This window comes from Pinus tabuliformis, chromosome 7, assembly GCF_031772625.1.
Source record: "Pinus tabuliformis cultivar Carrire ecotype Pingquan chromosome 7, CPIR1, whole genome shotgun sequence".
NCBI lineage: Eukaryota > Viridiplantae > Streptophyta > Pinopsida > Pinales > Pinaceae > Pinus > Pinus tabuliformis.
Window position 1 is genome coordinate 1,314,352,711 of NC_142293.1, and position 25,338 is coordinate 1,314,378,048.

At 39.7% G+C, this 25,338-nt stretch overlaps 1 protein-coding gene across 1 annotated transcript in view; it reads left to right on the forward strand.

Moving 5' to 3' along the window:
- Window positions 1-25,338, forward strand: part of STRS1 (DEA(D/H)-box RNA helicase family protein) — a 308,429-nt gene that overhangs the window by 143,260 nt on the left and 139,831 nt on the right. The gene's annotated exons all lie outside the window — the stretch shown is intronic.

Here is a 25,338-nt window from a genome sequence, read left to right on the forward strand (position 1 = left end):
ACCTGACAAATTACGCATTATAGCTGGCTCTAAGGAGAATTTTACAAAGAAAATACAAGTGTCAGGAGAAATGTATTGATCATGGCTGCATGTTCTTTTCTCATATAGTTGGTAAAAGTGCAATGATGTATGTTGTTTTTCTGCATGTTTCACTGAGGAACCAAGAACACACTTTGAGTGGTCGACATGTGCATCGTCAATTCTAGTTGATTATCCGTTTCTGTTGTAAACAGGGTCATGCCATTGATGGAAAACAAGTGTTGAAGCTTGGATGTGGCAAGAGACCCAATGCTTATTAAGTTCTGCATTTTTGTTAGTTGGGTTAACTATGGAAATGATCATATATTGTTATTGTAAAAAACGCAACCCCATAGATTATTCATTGGAGCTGACTTTAAGGAGCATTTGACAAAGAAATTTTATGTCAAATGGGAGAAATAAAGCAGTCATGGCTGTGTTACCGCTCAATCTTGCAAGGTCCTAGGAGGGGTTCCTATGGAGAAACTACTAGGTCAAGTGGTTATGCCATCGTTTGCAAACAAGTGTTGAAGCTTTGATGGAGCAAGAGAAACAATGATAATTGATTTTTGCAATTGTCTGTAGTTTGGATAACTGTGGAAATTATAATATATTGTTATTACTATTAGAAGTGCAACCTGAGAAATTATGCATTATAGCTGACTCTAAGGAGAATTTTATAAAGAAAATACAAGTGTCAGGAGAAATGTATTGATCATGGCTGCATGTTCTTTTCTCAGATAGTTGGTAAAAGTGCAGTGATGTATGTTGTTTTTCTGCATGTTTCGCTGAGGAACCAAGAACACACTTTGAGTGGTCCACGTGTGTCGTCAATTCTAGTTGATTATCTGTTTCCATTGTAAACAGGGTTATGCCATTGATGGCAAACAAGTGTTGAAGCTTTGATGTGGCAAGAGACTCAATGCTTATTAAGTTTTGCATTTTTGTTAGTTGGGTTAACTTTGGAAATTATCATATATTGTTATTGTAAAAAATGCAACCCCATAGATTATTCATTAGAGCTGACTCTAAGGAGCATTTGACAAAGAAATTTTATGTCAAATGGGAGAAATGAAGCAGTGATGGCTGTGTTACCGCTCAATCTTGCAAGGTCCTAGGAGGGGTTCCTAAAGAGCAACTACTAGGTCAAGTGGCAAATTTTGAGCAATAACCCTGTCACCTTAGCTAAAGCTCCCTGCTCTTGACGAACTTTCACCGATGGGAGGAGCCCCGGTATGAGGGAAATTACTATGAATGGTAAGTCAATGATGGGATATATATTGATTTCAAGGGCCCATTCATAAGAGAGACTCAAATTATAGACTTGCTTGCTTTAGAAGTAGGTGTAGGGCTCTCTAAGAAAGGCTCAAAGGAGGCCTAGACCTAGGGATTAGAAATATTGCTTGATGGGGAATACCCTAGATCTAAGATTCCTAAGTGAAGAGGGTTTCTAGGTTGATCCTCGCTGAATTAGAGTGATAAAGGGTGTGGGACCACAAAGAAGCCCAAGTGGACCTAAACAAGGTCAAGGGTTTCGGGTGAAACTTCAAACAAAAGGTCTTGACCAAGTAAGGGAGGAGAAAAGGATCAAGGAAATTAGATTTGACTTGAGTTTTCAATACAATGATCCTTGATGAAGCCACTAACCAATGAAACCTAAGGCTAAGAACAAAGTTGGAGCTAGGGCTTGGGATAATTCCAAATCTAGCCACAAGAAGTTTTTCAAAATTTGTGAGGGCCTAGAGAACACCCCAATGCAATTGTAGCCCAACTCGCTCTTGAAATGGATGGCTGCAATGGATTTCGTGTGATGCCCTAGGAGACCCCTAGGGTTAGGGCTTAGAAAAGAGAGAAAGAGGTGAAAAAGGTATTTGTTGAGGTGATCACCAGGGATAGGATTAGTGCCTAGCCTATTGGGAGAATGGAGTCAATGGGCTTTCAACCTTTGGAATGTTTTTACTTAATGAAGGAGTCCTCCAGCAACTTCGTATAGCCCTAAAGGAAGCTACTAGGTTACCAAGGAATTTATACTTCTTGTTGTAGCAATTTGATGACTTATCAAGGCAATTATGAAGATAATGTACCCCTAGGAACATTCATTCACTATACCCAAACATGTGACATATGCAATTTCCTCACAAGATCAACAATTTGATTAATTCACATTAAATTAGGGCAAAATGTCTGATTTTATGAGCAACAATTCCATATGTTATACATGTATATAACAGAGAGAAAAATAAATCATGAAAAGCACTAACACGTATAACAAGTATATCCAATCATCAAATTGAGACAAAATTGAAGCTCCTAGACCAAGAAAGATATCCAAACATCAAAATGCATCAAAGATTCTCCAATTCGTCCTTAAATAGGTATAGCGAATTCTCAAGAGAGAAAAGAGATACAAATCCAAGTGACGACGAGAGATCAAATGAACCTTGCCTATATTTATATGATCCACCAAGGGATTTGAATGTTCTAATTGTGCCTAATAATGCCCCTACAATAAAAATAATGTGCAAAATAACATCCTTTTGGTGACAAGCCCACTAAATAGCTCCACAATAAGAATAATTAGCCTCTCAAGAGGGCCAAAATGATAGACAAGTAGCTAAGAGGGCTGTTGGAAGGCCAAATGAAGTCCAACATGTGCCAAAATGAATAGAAGGGCTCCAAAAATAGTGATGAAGGGGATGGCCCCTTGATCTCCAAGCAAATGACCTGTGGTGCCCCTAAGTGGCTATGGGGGCACAAAATCATCCTTATGGGTCTCCAACTAAATCGAACAAGCATGTATCCCATCTGCAAGGGTTGGAACAATGATGCGAACCCTCCCTTTGTCTCCCATGGTGAGACACAACCTCCTTTGGGCCCTAGATCAACTGCCAAGTGTGTGGTGCAAGTGTGTAGACAATTGGGCAAGGTGGTCTAGGTGCATCATCATCATCAAATAGGTGGAACACGAGCAAGTAATGAACAATACTGAAGGATCCCATGGCATGACTATCTACCCATTGTTATAGTGGAGGCCCGTGGTTCTCAATGCACACCCTACAAATGCCAATATGACCCTTTGGAGGGCTTGTAACCCGTATAGGGAGACCAAACCCCAAGATGAAGATTGTTAAATTTGGCAACTAGGGCCAAACTTCACCTTGGATAGCTCATATGAGGCAGTTGATATTTTTATTGGATTCCTCTCTCCGAGAGGTGTAGGATTGATCTAAAGATCATCTCATTCTGACATGTACAAATGGAATTATGAATTTATTTTGTTTTTGGACAAATTGTCAAGGTCGGCTAGCAAACTAATGTAGTTTCAAAAGCCCAACAATCACGTCTATTCATTTTCAACGATTGCATAAAAATACAAGGTGCCTCCTCATTTAGACACTTCACTCACACACATATATCTCTCCTTCATTGATTGGGTACGGATTTCTGAGGCAACTCTCTACACTTACGAAGAAGGGCAGTTCTGTTCATGTCTTGACCAACGTTGACCGAAGTTGCAGGGAGGGTTTTTGACTAGTGTTGACCAGCAACGTTGCCTGTTTGACTGCAGTTTTGTGAGGGTTATCTCTGTTTGGGCAAGCTACATTTATGGGCACAGAAAACGAGGCAGATCGTACTGTTTGACCAATGTTGACTGTAGTAGGGTTTGACTGCAACATTGACTTTCATTGACCAGGTTTGGCTAGATATTTTCGGACTGTTTTTGGGCTGATTTGATTCGCTGTTGGACGCCGAGTTGACCAAGTTTCACTGAGCTATTTTGGAGGTCAAATTTTGCCCTGTTGACCTTTGTTGACTTTCTGGTTAGGGATTTCTGTAGCTGCTGTTTTTTGGGACTTATTTCACTGTGATTGGGCAAGTGAATATTGCATATTGTACTCTCTTTCTCTCTGCTGAGCTTTTGAAGAATAATAAGAAGAATTGATCAAAGGGATTCCCCACATTGGGGTTTGTCCTTGGTTGGCGCCATATCTTGTGCCTTCTTGTCTTGGCTTGTCTTCTACTGTTATTGTTTATGTTCTATCTGCATTTTACTATCATGTTGATGTGATTGCTAATCTGGATATTGATATTGGGCTAATAAGAAAATTGAAGTAAAATTGCTCTTAAGCATAGAACATACCATTGTTATCTAAAATTAACATGGTATCAAAGCTGAGGTGAAGACAAAGCCCAAGCAAGAGTGAAAAGAGAAATCACTGAGATCCTTTGATCAAGGACAAGATTCAATGGCCTCCACATCCTACTTCAAGTCTGATGATAAGCTTCATGATAAGTCTGATTATCATGCATGGAAGATGTCTCTTGATTTGAATTTAGAAGAGCAAGATGTTATGGATTATGTGCAGGGAAAGATTTCAAAACCTCCTTTTAATGCACCGGCTGCTGCTAAGACAAAGTACAAGAAGGGTGAAGTCAAAGCAAAGAAGATCATCAGGGATTCTATTCATAAGCATTTAGTTGCTTACATCTCCGATTTGAACACATCAAAGGAGATATATGATAGGTTGGTTGGCATGTTCAAATTTAGCAATGCAAACCAAGTTCTCTTTCTCAAAAACAAGCTGAAGGATATAAAGAAGGGAAGAGGTGAAGACATTCAATCCTACTTCATGAGGATTGCTGAGATAAAAAATGATCTTCTTTCGATTGGAGAAGCTATCGCTGATAGGGAGCTTACTTTCTTTGCCCTTGAAGGACTCCCTCGTGAATGGCACGTGTTTAATACCACTATTCTTAACAACGACAAGATTCCAGGTTTCGAAGAATTGCTGACTAGATGTTCTCAAGAAGAAACAAGGATGATGGAACTAAATATGCCTTCAAATAGGAATGATTCTACTGCATTCTCGGCTCCTGCTAAAAAGAAAAACAAAGCAGGTTCAAAGAAGCAATGTCAAGGAAGGTCGGGTTTCAATAATGGAAGGAAGGGAAGATGCTTCATTTGCAACAAGTTTGGCCACTATGATAGGGAGTGTCCTAATAGAAGGGATACACCTCATGAGGATGACAACCACAACAACAACAATTTCATGGGCAATAAGAATCAAAGGAATGGAAAACTTAACAATAGAGGAAAAAGGGATGCTCCTGCTCCTCATCAAGGAAATGGTTTCCTTCCCAAGAGATCAAGAAACACCAGGTATGATGAATCTAATATTGTTGATAACAAGCAAAAATAATTTTATCTTATATCTTCTCTCTCTACTGCATCTCCTCCGAACACTGGGAAATTGGTTGATTTATAGTGGTGCCTCAAGGCACTTCACTTGGTATAAGGAAGCTCTTTCAAATTTGATTGAAAAGGATACAAATTTGGAAATTATCCTTGGAGACAATGCCACCTATCCCGTGAAGGGAGTTGGGAATGTTACTCTTTAATTGAATCAAGGTAACACCATTCAGCTAAAAGAAGTACTATTTGTACCCGATCTAAAGAAGAATTTGGCATCTATCTCGGCGATGGAGGACAAAGGATTCAATGTGGCATTCATCGATGGAAAGGTATGTTGGCATTATGTTTCTGGTATGGCTATATATGTTACAGATGTTGTACTTGATGGCAACCCCCATGGCAAGGCTCTCAATATATTGAAAATTAAGAAGTACGCAGGAGATCAGTTCAGAAAGTGCGTACCCGCAGGTACACCGTGAAGGGACCGCGGCCTGATACGCAGATAAGCCGTCCAGGAGGTGCGTACCCCAGTGCACACATTTCAAGGCAAAGAAAAGCACACGTGGGGTTTCTTATGTTTAACTAGCCGACGGTATTTGTGTTTCTATGGTTTTGGCTCGTGGTATTGATCCATGATTTTAGGAGGAGCTTGCCTATATAAAGCAAAGGAGATCACTTGGCTATGTATCTTTTGCAATTGAATATCTTAAGATCTGAAATATATTGGGTTATGGTCTTAAAAGCTTGATCTTTATGAAAGTGAATCTGTGAAGGGTGATCTCTCGAGCGCACGATCAGATCTGGGCATCTGTGCCACTCTGGTGGACTGCCTATTTGGCCCTAATCAGGAGTACGCAGGTGTTTAACAGGAGAGCAGCGTGGGTACGCAGAGTAGAAACAGAAGATCTGCGTGGGTACGCAGAGCAGAAACAGAAGATCTGCGTGGGTACGCAGAGCGACGAAGGTTCAGGTGCGTACACACAGTAACTGTACGCGGCGCGATAGTATCTCTAGGCGCGTACCTGCAGCAATAGTACGCGGCGTAATAATGTCTCTGGATGCGTACCTGCAGTAACAGTAAGCAGCGCGGTTGAAGAAACAACGCGTGGACACGCAGTGCAACAGAAGGGTCTCTGCGGGTATACGCAGGGGAACAGAAGGTGAAGTGCGTACGCACGCAGACCAGAGAAAGAAGAACTGCGTATCTGTCTTAAGGCATTTTGTTTTGCTGTATTTTTCTGTTGATAAGGTGTTCTGGGTCTGGTTCTATTATTGTTGATCTGGTTACTACAGTTGACTGGGTGACTCTCTTATACTTGATGATCATTTGATGCTTATGGATCCAGTTTGAAAATTTATGAAAAGTGGTCCTTGTAAGAAAAGAAGTAGGGGGTTGTAGCTCCCTTTCAGGAGAGACTGGAAAACGAGAGAGAGTTGTAGCTCTCTGCAGGTTGCAGCCTGCGTACTGGTAAAGGACTGCACCAGTACAAAACCATTGTAAAAGGAGTTTCTAATTTGAAAGAAGATAGAGACATATTGCAGCAGGTGGTTTTCACCCACATTGGGTTTCCACCTTACATCTTGTGTTCTTTGGTGTGACTATCTGTTTTCTTTGTTCATGCTCATTATTTTATGGTACTGACATGCAAAATAATTCAAAGAACAAATAAGGAAGATTTATTAAAAGAATTAGATAATACTGATTCACCCCCCCTCTCAGTATTATTTCCAACAATTGGTATCAGAGCAGGTCCTTCAGAGAAGCTTGATCGCTTGAAGGTAGATCGTTCATCATGAGCAACTACGAGAGAGAAGCATCAATCAGGCCACCGGTTTTTGATGGGACAAACTTCAATTATTGGAAGGTAAGAGTTACTGCCTATCTTCAATCTCTTGGTACAGAAGTTTGGGACATCGTAGAGACAGGCTACGCTTTTCCTTCAGCTACTCCTACAGATGCAGCCGAGAAAAAGAAGTATGAAACAAATGCGAAAGCAGTCAGTACTCTATTAGGATGTATATCTCAATCAGAATTCATGAAGGTAATGCACTATAAATCCGCAAAAGAGATATGGGACAAAATTGTCACGAGCTATGAAGGAGATGAACAGGTAAAGCGTGCTAAACTTCAAACTCTCAAAATTCAGTATGAGACTCTCAAAATGTATAATGATGAAAGTGTGGCTAACTATTTTCTTCGGGTAGATGAGGTTGTTAATTGTATGAAAAATTTGGGTGAAGAAATAAAAGAGGCTATTGTGGTTGAAAAGGTTCTAAGATCATTGTCCCCCAAGTTTGAATCTAAAGTATCTGCAATAGAAGAAAAGGAAAATCTACGAATTCTTACTATGTCTCAGCTACATGGAATTCTAACTGCTTATGAAATGAGAAAGGGAGGTCCATCAGACAGAAGAGAAGCTGCTTTCAAGGCATCAGGCAAAGGAGATTATTATGAAGCAAGCCACGTCCCAGAAGAAGAGGAAGAAGAATCAAATTTTGTCAGAAATCTTCAAAGGGGTTCTGGAAGGTTCAAAGGTAAGTTACCTTTTAAATGCTTTGCTTGTGGAAGAGTAGGTCATTATGCTGCAAAATGTCCTTATAAGGATAAAGGAAAGGAACCTGCTAGATGGAACAAGAAACAGAATGCAAATAAGAAAAGCTACTACACTCATGAAGATAGTGATGGTCTATCAAACAGTGATGAAGATGAACAAGGTAATGAATATAAGTTGTTAATGGCATTTGAAGATGATGATTATATGGATGCTATAGATGTGGATAACCTTTATGATGAAATTACTAGACTCAAGAGATGTATAGAAGAAAAGAACATGATCATTGATACTCTACAATTTCAAATTGATGAAAAGGAAAAACATCTTGAAAAATTAGAAGGTGAAATTGTTGGTCTTAGAAAAGAGATTGAGAAAACAAAAGCTATTAATCTCAAGTTTGTCAAAGGATCTGAAACTTTGGATGAGATTATCAATGTGCAGCGGTCTCCACTAAACAAGACAGGTCTGGGCTATAATGGAGAAACTTCTCAAGCATCCACCTCAAAAAGTTATCTTGATGCAGCAAGAAGAAATGAGCAAAAGCACAATGAAGATCATCAGGTAAAGCAGGGACGAATTACAAACAGAAACTATCAGGGGCAATCCATCTTAAGGGTGAACAAAAGCTACAACCAGCCACAGGTAAAATCTTCTCAATTTGGTTCAAGAATAGATGACAATAGAAATTACAATCAATTGGCTGGTAGATTCGATAACCGTAGAAGTTTCTTCAATGGACAATGCTTTTCTTGCCATAACTTTGGTCACAAAGCAGCTCAATGTGTTGCATATAAAACGATCATGACTAGGGAAGCTCAAAAACAAAGAAGTATGACCGGGATTACAAAAAGGACTATAACAACTTTTCGGTTCTTGAAAATGAAGTTGAATGTTCTATTTGCAATAACTTTGGTCATGAAGACTCTGAATGCAGGAGCAGGTTTCAGCAGAAAAAGGAACAAGCCTCAAGCACCAAAACATGGAGAATAAAGGAACCACAAACAGAAAGATGTGGGATAGCATTTTATGCAGAGGGACAGGAAAATCTATGGTACATTGACAGTGGATGTTCGAAGCATATGACAGGTGATAAAGAAAAACTTGAGTCATATTCTGCTCTAGAAAAAGGAAAGAAAGTCTCTTTTGGAAATGATACTCCTGCAACTATAAAAGGAAAAGGCATTGCTCAGTTAAAAGAAAAGGTCAAGGCTGGAAATGTTTTGTATGTTGATGGATTGAAGCATAATCTTCTAAGTTCAGCCAGATGTGTGATCAAAGAACCGAGGTTATATTCAGATCAAATGGATGTCTTGTTCGTGATCTTGATACAGGTAAAATAGTGATCAAAGGCAAAAGAACTCCAAATAATCTGTACATATTTGAAGAAGGACAACAACAATGCTATCTGAGCAAGGATGATGAGCACTGGTTATGGCATCGGAGGTTGGGACATCTAAGCTTTTCACAAATAAGGAAAGCATGCAAATATCAGGCAGTTCGCGATCTTCCAGATATCAAAATTCCTGACAACACCATATGCAAATCATGTCAGTTTGGAAAACAAACCAGAACTAACTTTCCAGAGAAAGAAGGATCAGCTAGCATGCCTCTTGAGCTAGTACATACAGATACATGCGGTCCTTTCAGGAAAAGAACACCTCGAGGAGAAGAATACTTGATATTATTCATTGATGATTTCTCCAGGTTTGTCTGGTTAGGACTTATGAAGCACAAAGATGAAGCATTCGAAAAATTCAAATCCTTCAAAGCCTTGGTTGAAAATGAATCAGGTCACAAAATTAAGTGCCTCAGATCCGACAGAGGTGGGGAATTTACTTCAAATGAATTTTTCGATTTCTGTGAAGAACATGGGATAAGAAGAGAATTCTCTACAGCAAGAACTCCTCAACAAAATGGAGTTGTGGAAAGAATGAACAAAACAGTCCAACAAATGGCTCGTGCTATGCTTGATGAGTCAGGAACTCCCGCAACTTTCTGGGGTGAAGCTGCACATGCTGCGGTTGTTATTCTCAACAAAACAAATGTCCGGGTGAACAGCACTCAAACTCCTCATGAGCTCTGGAGTGGTAGGACTCCTTCGGTAAAGCACTTCAAAATCTTTGGGAGCAAATGCTATATCAAGAATACTGATGAGCAGCTTGGCAAACTTGAACCTAGAGCAGATGAAGGCATTCTTCTTGGTTACTCTCCACATAGCAAAGCATACAAATGCTACAATAAAAGACTTGGCAGAATTGTTGACAGCATTGATGTAGTGGTTGATGAGAAGGGATACATTCCTAGGCAAGTACATCATGAAGACATCGAAGAAGATGAAGGCTACCCCCAACGACAGAATGATGAAGAAGAAGAACCTCAAGAAGAAACTCAAGAAGAACCAGAGGAGCAAACAAGAATAGAAGAAAAGACTCCATCCAGATATGTCCAGAAGAATCATCCAGAATCTCAGATTATGGGGCAGAAAGAATCAGGTGTACAAACAAGAAGAACAGTTGCAGAAGCTTCAAGCTATTTGGCATTACTCTCCTCTACTGAACCACAAAATGTGAAAGAGGCATGCAAAGATGAATGTTGGGTGAATGCAATGGATGAAGAACTTGAGTAGATCGAAAAGAACAACACTTGGGAGCTGGTTCCTAGACCAAAGGATAAGAATGTTATCGGAACAAAATGGGTCTTCAAAAATAAATTGAATGAAAATGGGAAGTAATTAGAAACAAAGCCAGACTTGTTTGTAAAGGATATGCGTAGCAAGAAGGAATAGACTTTGAAGAAACCTTTGCTCCTGTTGCAAGACTTGAGGCCATCCGAATGTTCCTTGCTCTCTCAAGTTTTCAAAACTTCAAAGTATTTCAAATGGACGTGAAATCAGCCTTTCTGAATGGAGACTTGGAAGAAGAAGTATACATTGAACAGCCAGATGGGTTCATTCTTGGAAATGATCCAAATCTTGTATGCAGATTGAAAAAGGCTCTCTATGGTCTCAAACAAGCTCCAAGGGCTTGGTACTACCGTTTGGACAAATATCTTCATCAACAAGGCTTTTCAAAAGGATCAACAGATAACAATCTTTATATAAAAGTTGAAAATGACAAATTGCTAATACTTGTTGTGTATGTAGATGACATTATTTTTGGTAGCAATGAAGAAGCTATGAGTCAAAGCTTTGCCTTGGTTATGCAGAAAGAATTTGAAATGTGACATGTCCTTGCTAGGAGAACTGACATATTTGCTTGGTTTGCAAATCCAACAAAAAGAAGGAGGAATATTTTTATCTCAAACCAAGTATCTCAAATAGATTTTGAAGAAATATGGTATGGAAGATGCAAAACCAGTATGTACACCCATGGTCACAGGATGTAGCCTCAGTGCAAATGATGAATCTGCAGCAGTACATCAACCAACCTACAGATCTATGATTGGAAGTTTACTTTATTTGACAGGTACCCGACCGGACATCATGCATGCAGTTGGAATAGTTGGAAGATTTCAGGCAAATCCGAAGGAGACTCATCTTCAGGCAGTGAAGAGAATTTTCAAATATCTTCAAGGGACTCAAAATTATGGCTTATGGTATCCTAGAGATACAGATCTTACACTTCATGCTTATACAGATGCAGATTGGGCCGGAAGCGTGGATGACAGGAAAAGCACAAGTGGTGGTGCATTCTTTATGGGTTCCAGACTGGTATCTTGGTTCAGCAAGAAACAAAGTTCAATTGCCTTGTCTACAGCTGAAGCGGAATATGTTGCTGCTGCATCTTGTTGCACCCAACTCCTTTGGATGATGCAGACTTTGTAGGATTTTCAAATCACTTGTACGCCACCAATCCCCATCTTATGTGATAACACAAGTGCAATCAGCATCTCAAAGAATCCTGTTATGCATTCAAAAACCAAGCACATACCAATCAAGTATCATTTTCTCCGGGAACAAGTGCTTGAACAGAAGGTCAAGTTGGAGTATGTTCCTTCTAAGGAACAAGTTGCTGATATACTCACCAAACCATTGCCCAGGGACACTTTTGAATACCTCAGGCAAAAGCTGGGGGTTGTTGATGCATCATCTTATTGCTGAACCTCTTCTGATTGATGGTACAGGTTCAGGGGGAGCATATAATGCATTGTTGGCATTATGGAGGATGTGCAAAAGGAGATCTTGGAAGTAGCTGCAATATGTCTCTATCTCTTTCATGGTCGATTATGGTTCTTCGCTGCAGATCTGGTTCATATTCAGGGGGAGCATTTTCTTAGGGGGAGCATAACCCTTTGCCCTTGATGTCAAAGGGGGAGAATGAAGCTGAAGTTTGTGAGGTTGCCATCAAGTCCAAAGGGGGAGATTGTTGGCATTATGTTTCTGGTATGGCTATATATGTTACAGATGTTGTACTTGATGGCAACCCCCATGGCAAGGCTCTCAATATATTGAAAATTAAGAAGTACGCAGGAGATCAGTTCAGAAAGTGCGTACCCGCAGGTACACCGTGAAGGGACCGCGGCCTGATACGCAAAGAAGCGGTCCAGGAGGTGCGTACCCCAGTGCACACATTTCAAGGCAAAGAAGAGCACACGTGGGGTTTCTTATGTTTAACTAGCTGACGGTATTTGTGTTTCTATGGTTTTGGCTCGTGGTATTGATCCATGATTTTAGGAGGAGCTTGCCTATATAAAGCAAAGGAGATCACTTGGATATGTATCTTTTGCAATTGAATATCTTAAGATCTGAAATATATTGGGTTATGGTCTTAAAAGCTTGATCTTTATGAAAGTGAATCTGTGAAGGGTGATCGCTCGAGCGCACGATCAGATCTGGGCATCTGAGCATCTGTGCCACTCTGGTGGATTGCCTATTTGGCCCTAATCAGGAGTACGCAGGTGTTTAACAGGAGAGCGACGTGGGTACGCAGAGCATAAACAGAAGATCTGCGTGGGTACGCAGAGCAGAAACAGAAGATCTGCGTGGGTACGCAGAGCAGAAACAGGAGACCTGCGTGGGTACGCAGAGCGACGAAGGTTCAGGTGCGTACACACAGTAACTGTACGCGGCGCGATAGTATCTCTGGGCGCGTACCTGCAGTAATAGTACGCGGCGTAATAGTGTCTCTGGATGCGTACCTGCAGTAACAGTAAGCAGCGCGGTTGAAGAAACAGCGCGTGGACACGCAGTGCAGCAGAAGGGTCTCTGCGGGTATACGCAGGGGAACAGAAGGTGAAGTGCGTGCGCACTCAGACCAGAGAAAGAAGAACTGCGTATCTGTCTTAAGGCATTTTGTTTTGCTGTATTTTTCTGTTGATAAGGTGTTCTGGGTCTGGTTCTATTATTGTTGATCTGGTTACTACAGTTGACTGGGTGACTCTCTTATACTTGATGATCATTTGATGCTTATGGATCTAGTTTGAAAATTTATGAAAAGTGGTCCTTGTAAGAAAAGAAGTAGGGGGTTGTAGCTCCCTTTCAGGAGAGACTGGAAAGCGAGAGAGAGTTGTAGCTCTCTGCAGGTTGCAGCCTGCGTACTGGTAAAGGACTGCACCAGTACAAAACCATTGTAAAAGGAGTTTCTAATTTGAAAGAAGATAGAGACATATTGCAGCAGGTGGTTTTCACCCACATTGGGTTTCCACCTTACATCTTGTGTTCTTTGGTGTGACTATCTGTTTTCTTTGTTCATGCTCATTATTTTATGGTACTGACATGCAAAATAATTCAAAGAACAAATAAGGAAGATTTATTAAAAGAATTAGATAATACTGATTCACCCCCCCTCTCAGTATTATTTCCAACAAGGTACATGTGTGGAATAAAAATTTCAAAGATGCATTTACACTTGGATTCAAGGTTGATAACCTATGTCAAGTTGGAGGAAATCCATTGGGAGCTATGTCTTGCGACACATCACTTCAATCCGAATTATGGCATCGGAGGTTTGCTCATCTACATTATAAGGCTCTACCCAATGTGTGGAAGATGGTGACAGGTATCCCTGAATTTAAAGTAGAACATGAAGGTGTTTGTCAGCGGTGTGCCAAAGGAAAGCATACAAGGGGACCATTACCCTCAAGTGATAGCAAGATTACCGACATATTGCAATTGGTTCATTATGATCTATCTGGTATGATGCCCGTGAACTCATTGGGAGGATATTTATATTATGCTATCATTATGGATGATTTCTCTCGCAAGACTTGGATATATTTCTTGAATAAGAAGGACGAAGTATTCTCATGGTTCTGTTCTTTCAAAGCTTTGGTCGAAAATCAAACCAGGAAGAAGATCAAAATATTGAGGACTGATAATGTAACCAAATATGAATCAAATGAGTTCAATAATTATTGTAGAGAAGTTGGCATTAAGAGGGAGACTACTACTGCATATACTCCTGAGCAAAATGGTGTTGCTAAAAGGAAGAATCGTTCTATCATAGAAGCCACTCGTGCCATGCTTCATGATCAAAGCCTTCCGAAGTTCTTATGGGTCGAAGCTGCAAACGCTGTCGTGTTTGTTCAAAATAGATGCAGGTCCAAAACTCCCGAAGAAGTTTTCATCAGTAAGAAACCTAATATTTCTCACTTTAGAATTTTTGGTAGCCTTGTATAGTTTCATGTGCCGAAAGAAAAGAGAAGAAAATTGGCTGCTTCTGGGAAGAAAGGAACATTTGTGGGCTATAGTGAAACTTCTAAGGCATATAGAATCTACGTGCCTGGTCAAAGAGAAGTAGAGATAAGTCATTATGTCACCTTTGATGAGGAAGCTGCCCTTGGGAAGATTAGTAACCTAGTAACCTTCCTATTCCAAGGAAGAACAAAGAAGCAGATTCAGGAAAGTAGGGAGAACCGCAGGATGAGCCAATGCCGGATGTTGAAGAACTACTGGATCCCATTGATCCACCCGCTCATGAGCCCTCCTCAAAATGGAGATCGTCATGGCTTAGGGAAACTCTCGAAGATGTTGAGAGACATGTTGCCCCTAGGGGGACATTTCGTGAAAGTAAGAAGCCGAATAGGTACCAAGGGTACTTAACTGTAATGAGCACCATTGTTCAATTTGAGCCTTGCACATTCAAAGAAACTGTAAAGCACCAAGTTTGGAAGGATGCTATGAACGAAGAGTATGGGTTGATTATGAAGAATGATGTCTGGGATGTGGTCCTTAGACCCAAGGACAAATCCATTGTCACCTCGGAATGGCTCTACAAGATCAAGCATGGAGCTAATGGAAATGTTGAAAAGTTCAAGGCTAGATTTGTTGCTCGAGGTTTCTCTCAAAAGGAAGGTGTGGACTACAATGAGATATTTGCACCTGTTGCCCAATATACCACCATCTGTTCGATTATAGCCCTTGTTGCGTTGCAAGGATGGAATCTACACCAAATGGATGTCAAGACTGCCTTCTTGCATGGTTCGATTAAGGAGGAAGTCTATGTAGAACAACCCGAGGGGTTCGAAGTTCAAGATCATTAGACACATGTATGCATGTGAAGAAAGCCCTCTATGGGTTGAAGCAAGCTCCTCGAGCTTGGTATGAGAATATTGACAACTATCTGATGAAGCTGAGATTTACGAGAAGTGAAGCTGATCTGAACCTTTATTTTAAGGTTGAGAATGATAGACCTCTCATCTTGGTACTTTATGTGGACAATCTCTTTCTGACAGGTGCAGACCCTCTTATTCATCAATGTAAGAGGGAGTTGGCTTTTGAATTCGAGATGAAGGACCTAGGATTGATGTATTACTTCCTAGGGTTGGAGGTCTGGCAAAAGCCAAGTGAGATTTTCCTTTCCCAAGGAAAATACATCGTGAAGCTACTTGAAAGATTTGGGATGGTGGACTGCAAGTCCATGACTACTCCGATGGAACTTAACTTCAAGAGGTTATGTGGAATTGTTGCTGGATGTTGAGCTCTGGGAGCTCCGGGGGGCTTGGGGTATTTCTTGGAGCGATGAGTGACCATAGGGTGAGTGGTTCAGCTTCCCTTAATGGTGCACGAGGTATAGGGTGAGTGATTCACCTTCCCCTGTGATACCCCACGTTGAGATGTGCATAGGATGAGTGGTTCACCTTGTCCTATGGCATATGAGCAGGATGAGTGGTTCACCTTCTCTTGCCAGCACATCCTACCCATGTAGTCTGGGACTCATGGGAAGTACATTTCATCTGGCCAATGAGTAGGGAAATGAGGATAGGACCATAGTATTACTGATGGACGCATTGTGTACTACCGTGCTCCCTATGCTAGGATGTTTGATATTAATCAGAGATCAATGGAAACTGACTTCGGGTTAGTTAAGAGTGGTATGACACACTTTCGATTATTGGAGATTGAATTCGGGTCAGTGGAGAATGGTATGATACATTCTCGATCATTTCTTCTTTCTTCATGGTTCAACAGAGCATAGATAGGGATGGTATAGATTGTCAGACAGTTTGGCAGGTGAAGTTCTCCCTACTTGAGAGGGAGTGTTAAATTTGGAAACTAGGGTCAAACTTCACCTTGGACAGCTCATATGAGGCAGTTGATATTTTTATTAGATTCCTCTCTCCGAGAGGTGTAAGATTGATTTAAAGGTCATCTCATTCTGACATGTACAAATGGAATTATGAATTTATTTTGTTTATGGACAAATTGTCAAGGTTGGCCAACAAACTAATGTAGGCTCAGAAGCCCAACAATCACGTCTATTCATCCTCAACGTTGGCATATAAATACAATGTGCCTCTTCCTCATTTAGACACTTCACTCACTCACTTATTTCTCTCTCCTTCATTGATTGGGTACGGATTGGAGTGACATGTCCATAGTACATCAATCAAGAGGCAGGTGTCATGTGATAAAATGATGGAACGAAGTGGGGCATTAGGGGAAGGCTCCAAGCCACATGCTGCAGTATGAGGGTAGCTATGATAAGGGAAGCCCACACTTGGGTGTATAAATGTATGAGGGAGCAATCGTGGTAAATGAGTTTCCCTGGCCTTTGTTTTTCCACCCTTCTTCATATGCCTTTGCCCTTTTATTGATTTTTCTCTTTACAATTGGGCGAGGCTTCAGGGGATGAGAGCATGATGTGAATGATATAGTAGTGAATACCCCCTTAAGGTTGGGCATTTATTGCCCACTAGGGGTTGGGACAATCGTGGGTTCCTTAATGATGCAAGGGGCCAATATAGGGGGGATCTAGGAACCAGGGTGATGACCATAGTGATGGGGGTAGAGCTCATGTTATGCTTTTGCTCACGTGCTAAATTTGCATGTCCCAACCATCTTTTGCATTTTATGGTACATTTCATGTTGAGAGTGGCCAAATTATGCTTTTTACGTTTATTTCAGCTACATCAACCTCTGGGGCATCATTCCAGACCCAAACCAAAGTGTGGACAAGGGGACGGGGAAGCTAACTCCTTGTGGATCCAATGGACAAATGTGGACTTGGATGGGAAATATATGAAAAGGGTTTATAATGAGCGGAGGAGAGTGATATGTGTGGTGTCTAGAAGTGGAGCCACACAACCAAAATCAGGATTTCCCATGTAGTGGCACTCCTAAAGCTAGTAGCCAATAAAGGAGATCCCGCGAGACTAAGATACGAGGTTAACCATCATGTTGGACAGGGGGGACAAGAGTACAAACCAAGCCCATACTTTCCGTCGAATCCCCCCATTGATCCATGCCCAAAAGTGTCCATGATAAATAAACAAAAATACCCAACTACATAATGAAAGCCATACCTTTAGGCTTGGAAGGCCCATCTTCAAACATACCATCATAACATATGGGCGAGGGAGCATAATGGATGGCTCCGGTGGTGGAAATGGGTGGCACATCGAGCTATCTGGTGGCTGCAAGGGGCTACTGGCTATCGACTGAGGACCATTTGGGAGAAAAATTTCTTCTTTGGATATCACCCACAAATGGTGGGTAATAGGCTGTGTTGTCGCGCAGATTGACACGACAACGCTCAGACCGGGGGCTGTCACTCTGATCCCCGATCCCTCCGTTTAAGCCTGTCTCCCGCGGCTAAGGGGGGTAGTCCCTGTGAGATGATGAGATCAACTGTCGACCAGTTGGTTGGGAGACACGAGACACGATTAAAAAAAAAGCACTAAAATGATTTGATTATTTTAGCAGACCAGTGCCTTAAGAGATTGTTATTAAAACGATTACTTGTTAGATGATATAGAAACATAAACCGTGAACAGCAATCATTTGTCATCAGCTAAATCACAATGCTCTTAAAATGACCAAAACGATATCTAGCAACTGAAAATTTTGAAAAGATGAAAGCCTTAAACCACCACGAGAATCATGAATTATTAACCAGATATCATATTCGCATCTCGACTAGAAAATTTTAGATCTCAGCATGAAAGATGATAAATCCCGAAAACGACTGGATCTAACGAAGAAAATGTTCCACAAAAAATTTTATACTTTTTTCGATTTTTTTTTTTAAACTAACTATTTAACCAAAAATTGAAATTATATATATATATATTTTTATTTTTTTATTTTTATTTTATAAAAATAAAATAAAATGAGAACTTAACTAAAAAATTAAAACTAAATCTAAAATCTAAAGAAATATTATAAATGAATCTTTTTATTTTTTATTTTTCATAACAAAATCTAAATAAAACAAAACCTAAACTAAATATCAATTAAGATCTAATTAAAATCTACGTTAATTAAAATCTAAAATTATAAAATAAAATCTAACTATACATAAAACTAAAATCGAAATTTTAAAGTCTGCGTATATCCTAAACCCCAAAAAAATGCACACGTTAACAAAACTAAGGAAATCAATTTCGAATTTATACAAAGGACTTAAGGAAAACGAAACTAAATCAAAATTTTAATTAAGATCCTAACCCTTACCTGCTGCCGGCGCGAATATGGTTTGATGCCCACGCAAAAGTTAGAAGAACAGGAATACGATTTCAGGATATCACCTGCCCCGATGATGAGGACGCTAGACAAATTGCAGTGATTGAGGATCGAATCGAAGCTGGTTTTCTTACCTGGAGCTTCCATGCAATATCTCTCAGCAAAATCCGAAAACGATTTACGTTATTACCCAGCGTGATGGCCTGCGTAACCAGATCAGGACTTTGACGGCGGAATCGAGGGTTTTCGACAGCAGAAATGGGCCACGGTTGATCTTCCACAGATTTGCCCCAAAATCGTGACGTTATGAACAATGAAATCCCTTCGAATGATGGCACAGGTAATAGCGGCGGACAGGAAAATAAAAATCGATTTGAGCAAAGTCAAAACCCTGAATGCTTACGCCTGTCAAATTTACTCAAGGGAGACGACTACGTCCAAACGCCAAATCGTAACTGAGAATGGATCGAAGCAAACATATGAAATCAACTTGATACTGAACGTGTAGAACAGCTTCGACCAGAACGCAGCTAACTTGTGTGTGCGCAGGTTGACGGCGGGGATGTTGACAGCGTGTGAGTTTGAGAGGTATGCGGGTCCACGGATTTGCCGATTTGTTGATCCGGAGGCTTCTCAGTTTCATATCAACGCTTTGGCGGCCTCAATTTCAAACATCTGACGCTGAGATTTGCATTTACGTTCCTCCAACAACGATTTTATAAAACGCATCAATATTTTTCTTTCCTCATTAGCCAGATAATAATAGATCAGCACAATATGAAATGCCCTAAGGCATCTGAAACCCCGAGCTGAGTGCAGAAGGACTGCTGGCGAAATAAGGTGCGGGTGAGGGCCTTAGAAATTTTTCATAATCCTGCAAACCTGAAAGGACAAGATCACCCAAGGAAAATATATGCCTAAAACCAAAAACTGAAAACCCTAATGAAAAATTTGTATAAAGCAAAAAATTAAAACCCTAGAACAGTTAAATAATTTACAAAATTTGGCCCCTTAACAGCGAGATTCAGCAATAAGCGCAGAAAAATTTTAAAGATCAGAAAACTCAGATTTTCACTGTGAAGGACTTCAGAAAATCTCCCATGCAAATTAGAAAATAAAACTGAATGATAGACCCAGGATCAAATCCAACTGGGCTCAGCGAAAAATGCTTGTGGGAGTTGGCTGGTTCAGCCGAGAACTTCCCCTAACGCCCACCAAATCTTCTTCAATAAGGGTTTTTTCTGAACAGCTCAGAACAACCATAAGTAAAGAGGGCAAAAATGCTGCTAGATCTCAGGAAGTAATGGAGATACCTGCCATTACTTCCGAAACCCTAACAGCACCCAAACCCTAGCAAGTGAACAAGATACCTGTGCTCACAATACTCTTAAAAAAGCTATTATTAACGGCTGAAAATAACATATGCAGAAAATTAAACAATCTCACAGCATTTCAAGAGAGTAACACCAGCAAGATATGGACCCCAAAGTCTTCTTTTATTAACCAGAAACAGATTTACAAGAGAGCTTCTTCAGTCTTAGACTCACAGATCCAATGAATTGAAATGACCCCTAGCACCCTACTTAAAGGAAATGCCTCCAACGGCTAGTTCGAGTGATCCCTGTAGAAATGATCTCGACCGTTGATGAGGATCAAGACATCTCTTGATCTCATCCGTCGATTTATTAAATAATATTTTGCATGCATTCACTTGAAATATTATTATTTTATTAATTAGGGTTTTTGATTTATTTTTTTATTATTATTTTTTTTAATTTCATTTTTTAATTTTTATTTATTTTATTATTTTATTATTTTTATTCATTTTTTAATTTCTTAATTCATTTTAAAATGGATCATCGAACTAAGCCTTCGGAAACATCACCTAGGATCTAGGACTTAGGACTCATGAGGGGATTTAAAACATTTTTCGACCCTCAGGACACATTACATCATGACTTTTACAATTTACATCTTAAGGGAGAAAACCCCTTTAACATAGACCCTCACAAATCACCCAGTTCTGCGACACAACTATAATCTAGCAGATCAACACACTAGGATTCTCCTAAAATTCCAATGACAAAATCCATCCCGGCTTTGGGGTCAGGTTTGAAGGAAAACTCTGCCGATCCATGGATCGGTGAGACAAAAAACCTTCCGGGACGTAGATTACCACTAGAAAGTCAGGTCCACCTAGGCAATTCACATACACGACTCATATCTGCTAAGATTATTTACAATTAATACATGCAGACTGGGTTTACAATTAGATTGATCAAGCTGCTGATGACTGCTGGATGGCACGGACACGCTGATCAGGTGCTGCCCCTTTCTTGCAAAGAAAAAGGGGGTGTACTGCATGGGTAGTTGACCGGTAGAGGTCAACATCTGGCTCTACTTGGGGACACGTTGCTGCTTGCAGGAATGTGAGAATCCAGAATCTGCATCCATACAACACAAAAATAAGTAGCGTCCATCCAAAAATCATCATATACATTAAGCACAAGAAAGATAAAAGCTCTTCATTTATTAACTAATCTAGAAAAGCAAATCTAATCCTAAAACAGAAATAAAAATGCGGAAAAAACAAGGAGTAGGGTTAGAAATACGATACAAAAGATGCCCCATGGCATCAGATGTGTTCAATATAGTGCATACTGAGCATTTGCCTGCTTTCAGGCAAATCTGTCGGCTGCTTGTCGGATGTGCCATGTCCAATTTTGCATATGGTAGGACTTTTTCCTATCCGAAAATCAAGCTGCTCGCGGCCGTCTGATGAGTCAAATCTTCTTCTTATTTTCTTTCTCTTGCGCTTTTTCTTTCTGGCAAGTCGAATTACTGATGACCTGGAACTTTCTGTTTCGAAACTATCAGATGAAATGTGTAAGATATGCATGCTAAGTCTTTTTGTGTCTTGCATCTGATTCTTATCGTTTTTAAGCTTATCTGGATCACCTTCAATTAACCACCTAATGACCTCCTCATAATAAGATGGAACTTGTTGCGGCAAATGAGAAGGCTCCTGGTTTCTCTTATCATCTGACCATTGTTGAATCTTTTGAACTTGTATTCTAATGGCATCCATCTGTCTAGAGCATTCATCCCTTATAGCACTGATTTGTATGGCATGGTGTTCTTGCATGTGTTTTATTACTTTATCATTCTTTTCCTTTATGTCCATCAAACAATGTTGCATGAAATTTATTTCTTCTTTATGATTCACTTGCATGTTGGCCAACTGATGATCCATAATTAATAACTTGTTTTGCATAGAATCAATTTCACTATCATGATCAGTTTTCATGGTCACCATATTTTCCTCTAAGACTGACATCTTGCTTTGCATGCTTCTAATTTCTGTTTCATATTTAATTTTCATGGCCTCAATTTCCTCAGCATGCTGATTTTGTGTGACCTCCAACTCTCTATTACGTTTTTCCAGGTGGGTGCATAAAGTTTTAACATCATTGATAAGACTAGTTTGATTGCTTTCCATATTTCTTACCAGCATCATTAGATCTTGTATAATTTGCTTTTGTTCTTCCCTTTCACTATTATTTGTCCCTGATTTTCCACTATGATGATCAGCAATATTTCCGGTTGATGACACATTCTGATCTTGAAAACTTTCTTCAACAGCTGGATTTTTTACAAGATTACTTTCTTTCGTTTGCACAATTTTAGAGGTAGAAGGCAAGCTGTTTGGACTATCATATCTATCTTTAAAAGCATTGAGAATGTCTTGTAAAGAAGTGAAAAAATCATTAGGAAAATTATTAAACCAATTCAAGGCATCACCCTCTAAAGAATGGACAAATAGACGCATCTTGAAATCTTCATGATTATATTGAGGAAATCTACAATATAAGATCATTACACAAGTAAACATGTTTAAATGTTGTTTAACAGTGACCGAATCACCACCCGAGAACTTAAATAATTTAGAAATGGCCTCCTTCAGAAGATCATGGAGATTATTAGTAAAATGACATGGTTTATATGAATTTATATGAATAATCCATGATGAACAGTAAGGGATCAAATGGATGATAGAAAGAGATTTCTGCTCAAGAAAATTAAGAGATGAAAGAAGTGGAGTCGCCACTTGAACAATGAATCTGATTCTAGGATCCAAAAAGTAACCACAAGCAGATATGAGGAAAGCTTCTTGTCTGGGAAAAATGAGAAAGTGGAGTCGCCACCCAAACAAGAAACAAACCGAAGAGATGCTACTGATATGGCGAAAAATAAGGCAATAAAAGATCCAAATGATAACCCAAAAGGTTGAATTTGCCAGCTCAAAATGAGAGATGAGAAATATGAGAAGATGAATGTCGATGAAACTCCAGGAACAGAAAAACTCTGTCCCCGGCAACGGCGCCAAAAAATGTTGGCGTTGCCGGGCCAGATGAAAAGATAAAAAAGAGAAGGATGATTGTCGTTGAAACACAGAGAACAAAGTATCCCCGGCAACGGCGCCAAAAAATGTTGTCGCGCAGATTGACACGACAACGCTCAGACCGGGGGCTGTCACTCTGATCCCCGATCCCTCCGTTTAAGCCTGTCTCCCGCGGCTAAGGGGGGTAGTCCCTGTGAGATGATGAGATCAGCTGTCGACCAGTTGGTTGGGAGACACGAGACACGATTAAAAAAAAAGCACTAAAATGATTTGATTATTTTAGCAGACCAGTGCCTTAAGAGATTGTTATTAAAACGATTACTTGTTAGATGATATAGAAACATAAACCGTGAACATCAATCATTTGTCATCAGCTAAATCACAATGCTCTTAAAATGACCAAAACGATATCCAACAACTGAAAATTTTGAAAAGATGAAAGCCTTAAACCACCACGAGAATCATGAATTATTAACCAGATATCATATTCACATCTCGACTAGAAAATTTTAGATCTCAGCATGAAAGATGATAAATCCCGAAAACGACTGGATCTGACGAAGAAAATTTTCCACAAATTTTTTTTTTTTTTTAAACTAACTATTTAATCAAAAATTGAAATAATATATATATATATTTTATTTTTTTTTATAAAAAATAAAATAAAATGAGAACTTAACTAAAAAATTAAAACTAAATCTAAAATCTAAAGAAATATTATAAATGAATCTTTTTATTTTTCATAACAAAATCTAAATAAAACAAAACCTAAACTAAATATCAATTAAGATCTAATTAAAATCTACATTAATTAAAATCTAAAATTATAAAATAAAATCTAACTATACATAAAACTAAAATCGAAATTTTAAAGTCTGCGTATATCCTAAACCCCAAAAAAATGCACACGTTAACAAAACTAAGGAAATCAATTTCGAATTTATACAAAGGACTTAAGGAAAACGAAACTAAATCAAAATTTTAATTAAGATCCTAACCTTTACCTGCTGCCGGCGCGAATATGGTTTGATGCCCACGCAAAAGTTAGAAGAACAGGAATACGATTTCAGGATATCACCTGCCCCGATGATGAGGACGCTAGACAAATTGCAGTGATTGAGGATCGAATCGAAGCTGGTTTTCTTACCTGGAGCTTCCATGCAATATCTCTCAGCAAAATCCGAAAACGATTTACGTTATTACCCAGCGTGATGGCTTGCGTAACCAGATCAGGACTTTGACGGCGGAATCGAGGGTTTTCGACAACAGAAATGGGCCACGGCTGATCTTCCACAGATTTGCCCCAAAATCGTGACGTTATGAACAATGAAATCCCTTCGAATGATGGCACAGGTAATAGCGGCGGATAGGAAAATAAAAATCGATTTGAGCAAAGTCAAAACCCTGAATGCTTACGCCTGTCAAATTTACTCAAGGGAGACGATTACGTCCAAACGCCAAATCGTAACTGAGAATGGATCGAAGCAAACATATGAAATCAACTTGATACTGAACGTGTAGAACAGCTTCGACCAGAACGCAGCTAACTTGTGTGTGCGCAGGTTGACAGCGGGGATGTTGACAGCGTGTGAGTTTGAGAGGTATGCGGGTCCACGGATTTGCCGATTTGTTGATCCGGAGGCTTCTCAGTTTCATATCAATGCTTTGGCGGCCTCGATTTCAAACATCTGACGCTGAGATTTGCATTTACGTTCCTCCAACAGCGATTTTATAAAACGCATCAATATTTTTCTTTCCTCATTAGCCAGATAATAATAGATCAGCACAATATGAAATGCCCTAAGGCATCTGAAACCCCGAGCTGAGTGCAGAAGGACTGCTGGCGAAATAAGGTGCGGGTGAGGGCCTTAGAAATTTTTCATAATCCTGCAAACCTGAAAGGACAAGATCACCCAAGGAAAATATATGCCTAAAACCAATAATTGAAAACCCCAATGAAAAATTTGTATAAAGCAAAAAATTAAAACCCTAGAACAGTTAAATAATTTACAAAATTTGGCCCCTTAACAACGAGATTCAGCAATAAGCGCAGAAAAATTTTAAAGATCAGAAAACTCAGATTTTCACTGTGAAAGACTTCAGAAAATCTCCCATGCAAATTAGAAAATAAAACTGAATGATAGACCCAGGATCAAATCCAACTGGGCTCAGCAAAAAATGCTTGTGGGAGTTGGCTGGTTCAGCCGAGAACTTCCCCTAACGCCCACCAAATCTTCTTCAATAAGGGTTTTTTCTGCACAGCTCAGAA